Source organism: Entelurus aequoreus, linkage group LG03 (assembly GCF_033978785.1).
Source record: "Entelurus aequoreus isolate RoL-2023_Sb linkage group LG03, RoL_Eaeq_v1.1, whole genome shotgun sequence".
NCBI lineage: Eukaryota > Metazoa > Chordata > Actinopteri > Syngnathiformes > Syngnathidae > Entelurus > Entelurus aequoreus.
Genome location: NC_084733.1, coordinates 11,400,158 through 11,412,216, shown reverse-complemented (window position 1 = coordinate 11,412,216; position 12,059 = coordinate 11,400,158). Strand labels below are relative to the sequence as shown.

At 37.8% G+C, this 12,059-nt stretch overlaps 2 protein-coding genes across 2 annotated transcripts in view; one reads left to right on the top strand and one right to left on the bottom strand.

Annotated features, from left to right (window-relative positions):
• Nucleotides 1–7,200, bottom strand: part of nin (ninein (GSK3B interacting protein)) — a 77,146-nt gene extending 69,946 nt beyond the window's left edge. Inside the window, exon 1 of the mRNA XM_062041192.1 lies at nucleotides 6,888–7,200. The gene's annotated coding sequence lies outside the window, so the exon portion shown is untranslated. The remainder of the gene's footprint in view (nucleotides 1–6,887) is intronic.
• A 59-nt stretch (nucleotides 7,201–7,259) lies between these two features.
• LOC133646132 (lysophosphatidylserine lipase ABHD12-like) overlaps nucleotides 7,260–12,059 on the top strand; it is a 32,780-nt gene continuing 27,980 nt past the window's right edge. Inside the window, exon 1 of the mRNA XM_062041188.1 lies at nucleotides 7,260–7,359. The gene's annotated coding sequence lies outside the window, so the exon portion shown is untranslated. The remainder of the gene's footprint in view (nucleotides 7,360–12,059) is intronic.

The window sequence follows — 12,059 nt, the reverse complement described above, 5'->3', positions numbered from 1 at the left end:
TACATATTTTTATACAGATTTGAACAATAAGTTATTCACTGAAATATATTTATTAATTGTGGTTCTTACAAAAAATATATCTTATAAAATATAAAAGCTAAAATGTCTCAAAGCTCTGCCCCTTTAATTAGTGCATACTAAATAATTTAACTTTAGCCTACTACTACAACCATATTATTTACCAGCAACATAAAGTGAAACGGAGGCAGAGGTGTCCTGCCACAGTCAGTAACAAATAAACAGAAAACAGTAGTGGTGGTAGATAGACACAGAGCTTCATCAAACATCTGATCCACTGAACAAAGAGCTCCAAAAATCTTGAACTTTAGACTGCCATCAGTTTTACTCCCTACACTTAACCATGTGTTTCCTACTGCCTGCAGACTTTGCACCCTTTGTTATAGACACATGTTGTGTTTCTAATATAAATACATTTAATAAAGTCAAATACAAATAAGGCAACAAGAGAAGTATCCTACACTTCTCTTTTGTAAAGTAAATCTGAACAGCCGATATGGGCATCTACATCAACTGTATAATTTGCCTGAGAAGCTGGAGAGGACAAAAAAAAAAAATAAATAAATAAATAATAATAATTTATTTTTATTTTATTTGTGGCGGACGTAATTCTTTCGTGGCGGGCCGCCACAAATAAATGAATGTGTGGGAAACACTGGATTGTGATTTATACCTCCAGTATGTCTCAACTCTTTCAAGGCAACCATATTCTTGTTTTTACTTTTAAAATGCATGTTACATATTAAAATTGTGCTGTTTTGGGGGATGGGCCAAGCAACAAATCAACTGGTTTTTAATTCATTTCATAATACAAGTTTTTTTAAACTCCTATCCCGAGGTACAACTGTATTCAAAAGTAATCCCTCCATTTTAGATTTTCCTAATTCACTGACTACAATAACGCAATGGAATGTATATCCTTGCTCAACAGATTGTGACACTTTAGGAGCATATTTTCACCAATAACTTGAGGAAATGACACAACTTCCTGCGCACAGGGCCTTAAGAGATTCAGTCCATTCTCCTCACTGATCAGACTAATAACTTACTTTTATAGAGTTTCAGACAACAGGGTGACAACACGGTGAGAATTAAAGGCCTAAAGCCACTACTACCGACCACGCAGTCTGATAGTTTATATATCAATGATGAAATCTTAACATTGCAACACATGCCAATACGGCCGGGTTAACTTATAAAGTGCAATTTTAAATTTCCCGCTAAACTTCCAGTTGAAAACGTCTTTGGATGATGACGTATGCGCGTGACGTAACCAGTGAAACAGAAGTATCGGTACCCCATTGAATACAATACAAAATAGCTCTGTTTTCATCTCATAATTCCACAGTATTCTGGACATCTGTGTTGGTGAATCTTTTGCAATTTGTTTAATGAACAATGAAGACTGCAAAGAAGAAAGCTGTAGGTGGGATCGGTGTATTAGCGGCGGACTACAGCAACACAACCAGGAAGACTTTGACTCGGATAGCAGACGCGCTAGCCGACGCTAGCCACCGACCGCACGGATGATCGTGGTGAAGTCCTTCGTCCTTCCGTCGATCGCTGGAACGCAAGTGAGCACGGGTGTTGATGAGCAGATGAGGGCTGGCTGGCGTAGGTGGAGCGCTATTGTTTTTATCATAGCTCTGTGAGGTCCCGTTATACTAAGTTAGCTTCAATGGCGTCGTTAGCAACAGCATTTTTAAGCTTCGCCAGGCTGGAAAGCATTAACCGTGTATTTACATGTCCATGGTTTAATAGTATTGTTGATCTTCTGTCTATCCTTCCAGTCAGGGATTGATTTATTTTGTTTCTATATGCAGTTAAGCACGATGCTATCACGTTAGCTCCGTAGCTAAGTTAGCTTCAATGGTGTCGTTAGCAACAGCATTTTTAAGCTTCGCCAAGCTGGAAAGCATTAACCGTGTATTTACATGTCTCTGGTTTAAAAGTATTGTTGATCTTCTGTCTATCCTTCCAGTCAGGGATTTATTTATTTTGTTTCTATATGCAGTTAAGCACGATGCTATCACGTTAGCTCCGTAGCTAAAGAGCTTCGTCGATGTATTGTCGTGGAGATAAAAGTCACTGTGAATGTCCATTTCGCGTTCTCGACTCTCATTTTCAAGAGGATATAGTATCCGAGGTGGTTTGAAATACAAATCCGTGATCCACAATAGAAAAAGGAGAGAGTGGGGAATCCAATGAGCCAGCTTGTACCTAAGTTACGGTCAGAGCGAAAAAAGATATGTCTTGCACTGCATTCTAGTCCTTAATTCTAACGTTCCTCATCCACAAATCTTTCACCCTCGCTCAAATTAATGGGGTAATCGTCGCTTTCTTGGTCCGAATCGCTCTAGCTGCATTGAAAACAATAGGAAAATATGAGGATGCGAACAACTGACTACGTACGTCACGCTACTTCCGGTAGGGGCAAGGCTTTTTTTATCAGATACCAAAAGTTGCGATCTTTATCGTCGTTGTTCTCTACTAAATCCTTTCAGCAAAAATATGGCAATATCGCGAAATGATCAAGTATGACACATAGAATGGATCTGCTATCTCCGTTTAAATTTAAAAAATTCATTTCAGTAGGCCTTCAAGCCATAATTAATTATTGTGATTATTAAGTTATGAGCACAGAGAAAAAGAGGTTTCTGCATGCTGTGTGTAACATACACACGCAACAAATATCACAACTTCAATAAACCCGAGTGACCGTGTCTTCTTATGGAATATCTCGCATTACACACACAGCAGCCTTTCGCATCCATTAAACGCACAATGAGGCCGACACAAAGCCCAAATCAGTATTCTGCATCTGCACTTTGGAGCTCTATTGAGGCTGCAGGGAGCTAATCAGTCTTCCTCTTAAGGAGGCCCAAGATTGACAGCTGCTGCAGGTCAAAATTGGAGGTTTAATCTAGTAACATCTTCACAGATTTTTTTAAACTTCACTTTATATGTTGGGGAAAAAAATGTACTTTAGCGAGAACATTCTCTATTTCAGCCACATAAAAAAGTTATTTGGCAGTTAGCACAAACTAATCGATAGTGATGATTACTAAAGAACAAGGAAGAAAGACCCTGATAAATATATTCAACCTTTTTGATGAATGAGACATAATCTATTAATATTCAGCAAAGTATGTGAACCACATTTAATAGATAATCTATCATTGCAAACTTTATCAATATTTATTTATTTGTCATTTAAATAGGAAGTGAAGTAAGTAAAATAATTAAGTAATTAAAGGGGAACTGCATATTGTTTGGAATTTGACCTCTCATTCTCAATCCCCATGTAGGATAAGAATGTTTTGTATGCCTTTTAAGTCGTAAAATGCGGAAAAGTAAGAAGTGGCTAACAATTCACCCATAAATCTCTTTAAAAAAACACCAACAATACTCCATTTGCATGTCGTAACCTGAATATTAACCAAATATTCGGGATACCGTAATTATAAGTGCTAATGCAGAGGAACTACTTTTAGCTGCGCCGTGATCTCAGACAGATAACTAGCTTATGCTTGTATATTGGCATTAAGAGCCTGTGAGCATCACCTCTAAGTTGGTTAAAGTTAACTATAGATTATAAATGATGTATCTCACGTGTATAATAGAATGATGTGGTCATAAACCGAGAAGTTGTAGACTTTAACATTCATCTTTTACCCAGAGATGCCGAGAGAGACACGAAAAGGCGCTCGTTTGCAGTACTTTATTTAATTTTTTTAAACTGCGCAGGGATTATGATTAATTCTTCATCTAAACGGAGAGATATGATCATCACATTAGTCTAATGAGAGCAGACATTGTACAGTAAGTGATTGTTGTATTATGTTTGTATTTCTTGTAGGGCTGCAACTAACGATTAATTTGATAATCGATTAATCTGTCGATTATTACTTCGATTGATCGATTAATAATCGGATAAAAGAGACAAACTACATTTCTATCCTTTCCAGTATTTTATTGGAAAAAAACAGCATACTGGCACCATACTTATTTTGATTATTGTTTCTCAGCTGTTTGTACATGTTGCGGTTTATAAATAAAGGTTTTTTTTTTTTTTAAATTACAAAAAAAGAAAATTGCCTCTGCGCATGCGCATAGCATAGATCCAGCGAATCGATGACTAAATTAATCGCCAACTATTTTTATGATCGATTTTAATCGATTAGTTGTTGCAGCTCTAATTTCTTGTTTAGCACTTATCAGTAATGCTACTTGCTGGATTTGCTTCTCTCTCCGCTTCAAAAATATATTTAGGCTAAAAAAAATAAAAGGTTCTGTAATATATTTTGTCCCAAAGTAGTCTTTATTGGCTCTCATGGAGTCTGCAATGATTAGTAATAGTAGTTGTTGAAGGGAAACGCGAACATTGTGATGTAAAATTAATACGCCGCCATATGCTTAAAAATGAGAAAAATATGTAAATAATACACGTTATTATGAATGTTACTACATTACGTATATACTTACAGCATGGATATGAAACATTAATGGAGGTGTTTTTAGAGCGCTTTATAGGCGGAATAGCGTGAATCCCACTACCTCGATTGTTAGCTGACTTTTGCTAGTGCTTATTTACAAGTTAGAATGCATAAGAAAAGAAAAACATATGCGTTCTTGTCTTACATAAGGATCGTGAATGATAGACAAAATTTTTAAAAAAGTGCAGTTTTTCTTATAAGTAAAAACAAATGAAACGCGAATTGAGTAAGATTAAATAAACTCTGCTTCTTCCTACTTCTTTTCGGACATGCTGGAACATAAACCTGTAAATATTTTGGTTGGAAATACACTTCATACTAATACCAATACAATGATGTAAGACATTTTTAGTGCATAATGCTTTTTATTCAGACCTAATTTTGAGTATTTTGAAGTGTGTTGATAAGAAAAGAGAATAATAAGAAAGATAAAAGAACAGAGATCATTTTATCCTCATTTAAACACATAACGCAACCGCTAAGCCTTATGTGTACCTTATGGCAGTGTTTTTCAACCACTGTGCCGCAGCACACTAGTGTGCCGTGAGATACAGTCAGGTGTGCCGTGGGAGATGATCTAATTTCACCTATTTGGGTTAAAAATATTTTTTGCCAACCAGTAATTATAGTCTGCAAATGATGTGTTGTTGTTGAGTGTCGGTGCTGTCTAGAGCTCGGCAGAGTAACCGTGTAATACTCTTCCATATCAGTAGGTGGCAGCCGGTAGTTAATTGCTTTGTAGATGTCGGAAACAGCGGGAGGCAGTGTGTAGGTAAAAAAGGTGTGTAATGCTTAAACCAAAAAGGTGAGTGCCCCTCAGAAAATGCCTTGAAGCTTAGGGAAGGCTACGCAGAACAAAACTAAAACTGAACTGGCTACAAAGTAAACAAAAACAGAATGCTAGACGACAGCAAAGACTTACTGTGGAGCAAAGACAATGTACATCCGAACATGGCATGACAATCAACAATGTCCCCACAAAGAAGGGTAAAAACAACTGGAATATTCTTCATTGCTAAAACAAAGTAGAGGCGGGAAATATCCCTCAAAGGAAGACATGAAACTGCTACAGGAAAATACCAAAAAAAGAAAAAAAAGCCACCAAAATAGGAGCGCAAGACAAGAACTAAAACACTACACACAGGAAAACAGCAAAAAAAACGCCAAATAAGTCACGGCGTGATGTGACAGGTGGTGACAGTACACCTACTTTGAGACAAGAGCTATAGTGATGCATGCTTGGTTTTTAGGGATGTGAATCTTTCGGTGTGTCACGATTCGATTCAATATCGATTCTTGTGGTCATGATTCGATCCCAAATCGATTTTTTTTTTTCAATTCAACACGATTCTCCATTCAAAAACGATTTTTTTCCCGATTCAAAAGGATTCTCTATTCATTCAATACATAAGATTTCAGCAGGATCTACCCCAGTCTGCTGACATGCAAGCAGAGTAGTAGATTTTTGTAAAAAGCTTTTATAATTGTAAAGGACAATGTTTTATCAACTGATTGCAATAATGTAAATTTGTTTTAGCTATTAAATGAACCAAAAATATGACTTATTTTATCTTTGTGAAAATATTGGACACAGTGAGATGCGATGCAAGTGCAAGCCACTGTGACACTATAGTTAATTTTTTTTAAATTTTTTATAAATGTCTAATGATAATGTCAATGAGGGATTTTTAATCACTGCTATGTTGAAATTGTAACTAATATTGATACTGTTGTTGATAATATTCATTTTTGTTTCACTACTTTTGGTTTGTTCTGTGTCGTGTTTGTGTCTCCTCTCAATTGCTCTGTTTATTGCAGTTCTGAGTGTTGCTGGGTCGGGTTTGGTTTTGGAATTGGATTGCATTGTTATGGTATTGCTGTGTGTTGTTTTGTTGGATTGATCAATTAAATAAATAAATAAATAAATAAAAAATAAAAAACGATTTTTTTCAAATGAGAATCGATTCTGAATCGCACAACGTGAGAAATTGCGATTCGAATTCGAATAAATTTTTTCCCACAGCCCTATTGGTTATGGTTTAAAGTCATATCCAACAATTGCGACAAAGGCTTTTTACTGTCTACTGAGTTTCGTTTTTTAATGATTTCTAATGGTGGTTTGCCTCCGGATTTTTTAAACTAAAAAAATGTGCCTTGGCTCAAAAAAGGTTGAAAAACACTGCCTTATGGTACACAAAAAAACGATTATAGATATTTGATTAAAATATAAATCATCAAGTTGAAAGAAATATATATCATCACCGTGATTTAGGTGGAAAGTTGTCAAACTGGGAGATAAAGCTTGACTCGCTCCACACATCCTGACATTGATGTGCTAAAATATGTATTTTTTTAAAAAGCTGAAACACTCACCTAAATCTCCAAATTGTAAAAACACGCTTCTCCACGGTGAAAAATATTTGCTTGGAAAAAAAAAAAAAAAAGATTTAAAAAAAACTTATCGTGCAGATTTCTCCCACACAGGGCGCGTCGCGGTTTTTTTTCTGGAAGCTCCGCAAAAAAACAACATTCAAACTTTAAAGTCCTCTGTGGCGAGACGCCAATAAAAATAGTTTGTTCTTGCTGCGACCAGGCAGGAAATGTGTGTTTGTTAGCAGCGTTGTGTCTTCCTCTTCCTCCTCTTCCTTCTCCTCATCATCACCCTCCTCCTTCTTCTTCTTTTTCTTCTTCGGCGCCTGTGAGCCGAGTTTGAAAAGGGCGATGGAGGAAAGGGCGGGGACAAGACCGGAAGTGACGTCGTCAATTTTGGCCGCCCCCAAAAACCCAACAACAACTCAACTTTTTACACCAACAAACCCACGTTGGCTGACCTTTTGAAGTTACGGTGGGACTTTGAGGATATTAATTTAGACTTAGACAAACTTTATTGATCCACAAGGGAAATTTGACCGTAGATTTGCAAAATAATGTAAAGTGAAGCCATCGATTAGCCATTAGGCTAACTACTAGCTTGCTTTTAGCTAGCGACTACTGTAGTTGAATTATTGTAAAACTACAGTTGTCAAGCGATTATAATATTTAATTGTGGTTTACCACATTTTGTTTGTAGTTAAAGGCCTACTGAAATGAAATTTTCTTATCTAAACGGGGATAGCAGATCCATTCTATGTGTCAAACTTGATCATTTTGCGATATTGCCATATTTTTGCTGAAAGGATTTAGTAGAGAACATCGACGATAAAGTTTTGTTCGCTGATAAAAAAGCCTTGCCTGTACCGGAAGTAGCGTGACGTCACAGGTTGAACATTTGCACATTGTTTACACCAGCAGCGAGAGCGATTCGGACAGAGAAAGCGACGATTACCCCATTAATTTGAGCCAGGATGAAAGATTTGTGGATGAGGTACGTTAGAGTGAAGGATTAGAGTGCACTGCAGGACATATCTTTTTTCGCTCTGACTGTAACTTAGGTACAAGGGATCATTGGATTCCACACTCTCTCCTTTTTCTATTGTGGATCACGGATTTGTATTTTAAACCACCTCGGATACTATATCCTTTTGAAAATGAGAGTCGAGAACGCAAAATGGACATTCACAGTGACTTTTATTTCCACGACAATACATCGGCGAAACACTTTAGCTACGGAGCTAACGTGATAGCATCGTGCTTAACTGCAGATAGAAACAGACGAAATAAGCCCCTGACTGGAAGGATAGACAGAAGATCAACAATACTACCAAACTCTGGACCTGTAACCACACGGTTAATGCTGTACCGCCTGGCGAAGCCTAGCAATGCTGTTGCTAACGACGCCATTGAAGCTAACTTATCTACGGGACCTCGACAGAGCTATGCTAAAAACATTAGCTCTCCACCTACGCCAGCTCTCATCTGCTCATCACCACCCGTGCTCACCTGCGTTCCAGCGATCGACGGCGCGACGAAGGACTTCACCACGATGATCGGTGCGGTCGGAGGCCCGGAGACGGAGGAAGTCAAGGTGAGGACAGCGGCGCGGCGGCGGGCGTTGTAGCTTTCGACGACACCCCGCCGCCATCAGAGTCGGCAAGAAACATATATTTGTGACATGCACATAGCGCCACGCACGTACGGGCAAGCGATCAAATGTTTGGAAGCCAAAGCTGTACTCACGGTAGCGCGTCTGCTATCCAACTCAAAGTCCTCCTGGTTGTGTTGCTGCAGCCAGCCGCTAATACACCGATCCCACCTACAGCTTTCTTCTATGCAGTCTCCATTGTTAATTGAACAAATTGCAAAAGATTCACCAACACAGATGTCCAGGATACTGTGGAATTTTGCGATGAAAACAGAGCTGTTTGTATTGGGATACAATGGTGTCCGAATACTTCCGCTTCAACCATTGACGTCACGCGCAAACATCATCATACCTAGACGTTTTCAACCGGAAGTTTCCCGGGAAATTTAAAATTGCACTTTATAAGTTAACCCGGCCATATTGGCATGTGTTGCAATGTTAAGATTTCCTCATTGATATATAAACTATCAGACTGCGTGGTCGGTAGTAGTGGCTTTCAGTAGGCCTTTTTTTGCAAGCTTTAATGGAGAACCGCACTTTTTTGGCATGTTGCCTATTAGGGGTGTGGGAAAAAATCGATTCCAATTCGAATCGCGATTCTCACGTTGTGCGATTCAGAATCGATTCTCATATTTTAAAAAATCGATTTTTTTATTTGTTTTATTTATTTATTTTTTAATTTAATTTTAATTTTTTTAATTAATCAATCCAACAAAACATCCATCCATCCATCCATCTTCTTCCGCTTATCCGAGGTCAGGTCGCGGGGGCAGCAGCCTAAGCAGGGAAGCCCAGACTTCCCTCTCCCCAGCCACTTCATCCAGCTCTTCCCGGGGGATCCCGAGGCGTTCCCAGGCCAGCCGGGAGACATAGTCTTCCCAACGTGTCCTGGGTCTTCCCCGTGGCCTCCTACCGGTCGGACGTGCCCTAAACACCTCCCTAGGGAGGCGTTCGGGTGGCATCCTGACCAGATGCCCGAACCACCTCATCTGGCTCCTCTCTATGTGGAGGAGCAGCGGCTTTACTTTGAGCTCTCCCCGGATGGCAGAGCTTCTCACCCTATCTCTAAGGGAGAGCCACGCCACCCGGCGGAGGAAACTCATTTCGGCCGCTTGTACCCGTGATCTTGTCCTTTCGGTCATAACCCAAAGCTCATGACCATAGGTGAGGATGGGAACGTAGATCGACCGGTAAATTGAGAGCTTTGCCTCGATACAGCGTCCGCATTACTGAAGACGCCGCACCGATCCGATGAAATGATGTATTCCTCTGATTGTAATATAAAGGCAAATTTCCCTGAATCAGCGTTAGTGCTGGGCTAGTAATCAACCAATGTGTCAAGATATGTACATTTATGTTTTAACTAGGTCACATTTGTTATTTTGCACTACAAAAAATTATTATTGAACAATTTATTGTCCACGAATTTGTTTTAGTACAAAAACATCAAATTAAATTCAGGTTTCATTAAAAAAAGTAAAAAAAATTGTTTTATGTGAACAAAAAAGTGAGGGGAAAAAGATTTTAATGGTAGGGGGGCTCAAAATAAAATTCGGTTTTAGAGCCCCACTTTAGCCAAGTGTGAAGTACAAGCAACCAACGAGAAATTTGTATTCAATATAATTGGTAATAGACAACACATTATAGAAAAATATATATTATGGTGAACTACGAATGGTAACACTCGTTGGTGTTCTTGAAATATTGTTTTATTAAAAAAAATTTAAAATTTGAGCAAGTTGGAAACAGACCCTTAATATTGTAATTAATCAAGATTAATCATCATAGAATTGTTTATACCTTTAATAATTGTATACTTTTAAAGTTTGTAATTCTATCAAAATATTTATTAAATATTTCAACACAAAATTAACTCTTTTACAGACACACACACTATCTGTTTTTTTGATTGATTGAAACGTTTATTAGTAGATTGCACAGTACAGTACATATTCTGTACAATTGACCACTAAATGGTAACACCCCAATAAGTTTTTCAACTTGTTTAAGTCGGGGTCCACGGAAATCAATTCATGTCACACAAAGATGCTTACCACTTCTGACACCCAATACTTTAAAAAACAAACTTACATAAACCATTGTTTTCTTCTATATTACATGTTAATATAGTATAGTGTTATTCATCAAAGTTTGCCTTATTTATTGCCACTTAAACTCATGCTGTGTACAATGTAAACACTGCAATCTGTCCATCGCTCAATGTGTTGGTCAAATGAAAATAGCCTCCAGTTTATTTTGCTACTCCATGGAAACCTTTGATAGCATCTTGGCAACTCACTAGGAATACAGATGACACGACACACATCTTGCCTTGTTTGTCAAAATAAGGGCCAAAAACAAGGGGGCTTTTGTCACACCTGGGTGAAGTCTTGTCTGGGTTTTGTCTGGTTTCAGGTCGTCTTGTCACTTCCTGTCTTATTTTGAAAAGCTAACTCTCCTCGTTTCAGATCACTTGCCCTTCCTCGTGTGTCATCGTTTGTCCTGATTGAGTTCACCTGTTCCCCCATGCTTAAATGTCTCGTCCTCTTTCTGTCCTGTGCCAGAGTGTTTTTGTATCTTCTTGTGCGTTCTTGCAGCATTTCTTTGCCACGGTCTTGCCCGCAGTTATTGCCACGTTCACGTTTTGCGAGTCATACCAAAGACTATAAAAATGGGACCCATTACTTCCCTGCTTGGCACTCAGCATCAAGGGTTGGAATTGGGGGTTGAATCACCAAAAATGATTCCCGGGCGCGGCCACCGCTGCTGCCCACTGCTCCCCTCACCTCCCAGTGAGTGGAACAAGGGGATGGGTCAAACGCAAAAAGTAATTTCACCACACCTAGTGTGTGTGTGACTATCAGTGGTACTTTAACTTTAATTTAAAACCTATTTATGCTGTTAAAAATATGTATTTTTTTAAAATTTTTGCTATGGAAGGGTTCAAAAAATATTTATGGTTTCTGTTGTAAAAAAAAATAAAAAATTGTGAAAATGTCAATAATAATACTAAAAGGGTGAGTTGAAAAAATATATATAAATCATTTTAAAAACATTTTGTTTTTCTAAAAATAAGATCTTTTTCAAACTATTATTACATTTGGAAAAAAAAAATGTATTTTTTGCAAACAGTATTACTGAATAAGTTTCCAACTATTTCTATTGCAAAAACAAATCAGATGATACTAAACCATTTTAAAAACATTTTCAGTTAAATAAAATATTTTAGTCAAGTCAAGTCAACTTTATTTACATAGCACGTTTTCAACAACTTTTAAATTGAACCAAAGTGCTTTACAGGTTAAAAAAAAAAACATAGAGCAAAAAAACTAAGCAAAACAAAAAACAAACCAAGAACATAAACAATGAATGTGCTAAACAAGATAGTGCAAATGCAATATGGTAAAAGGGGTCGAATAAAAAGTAAAAAAAATATTTGCAGAATAAAAATAATAATAATAAAAGTGCGACAAACTGAAAAATACAACTAAAGCGAAGGGGTGGGAGGGGGGGGGGGGCTAGAA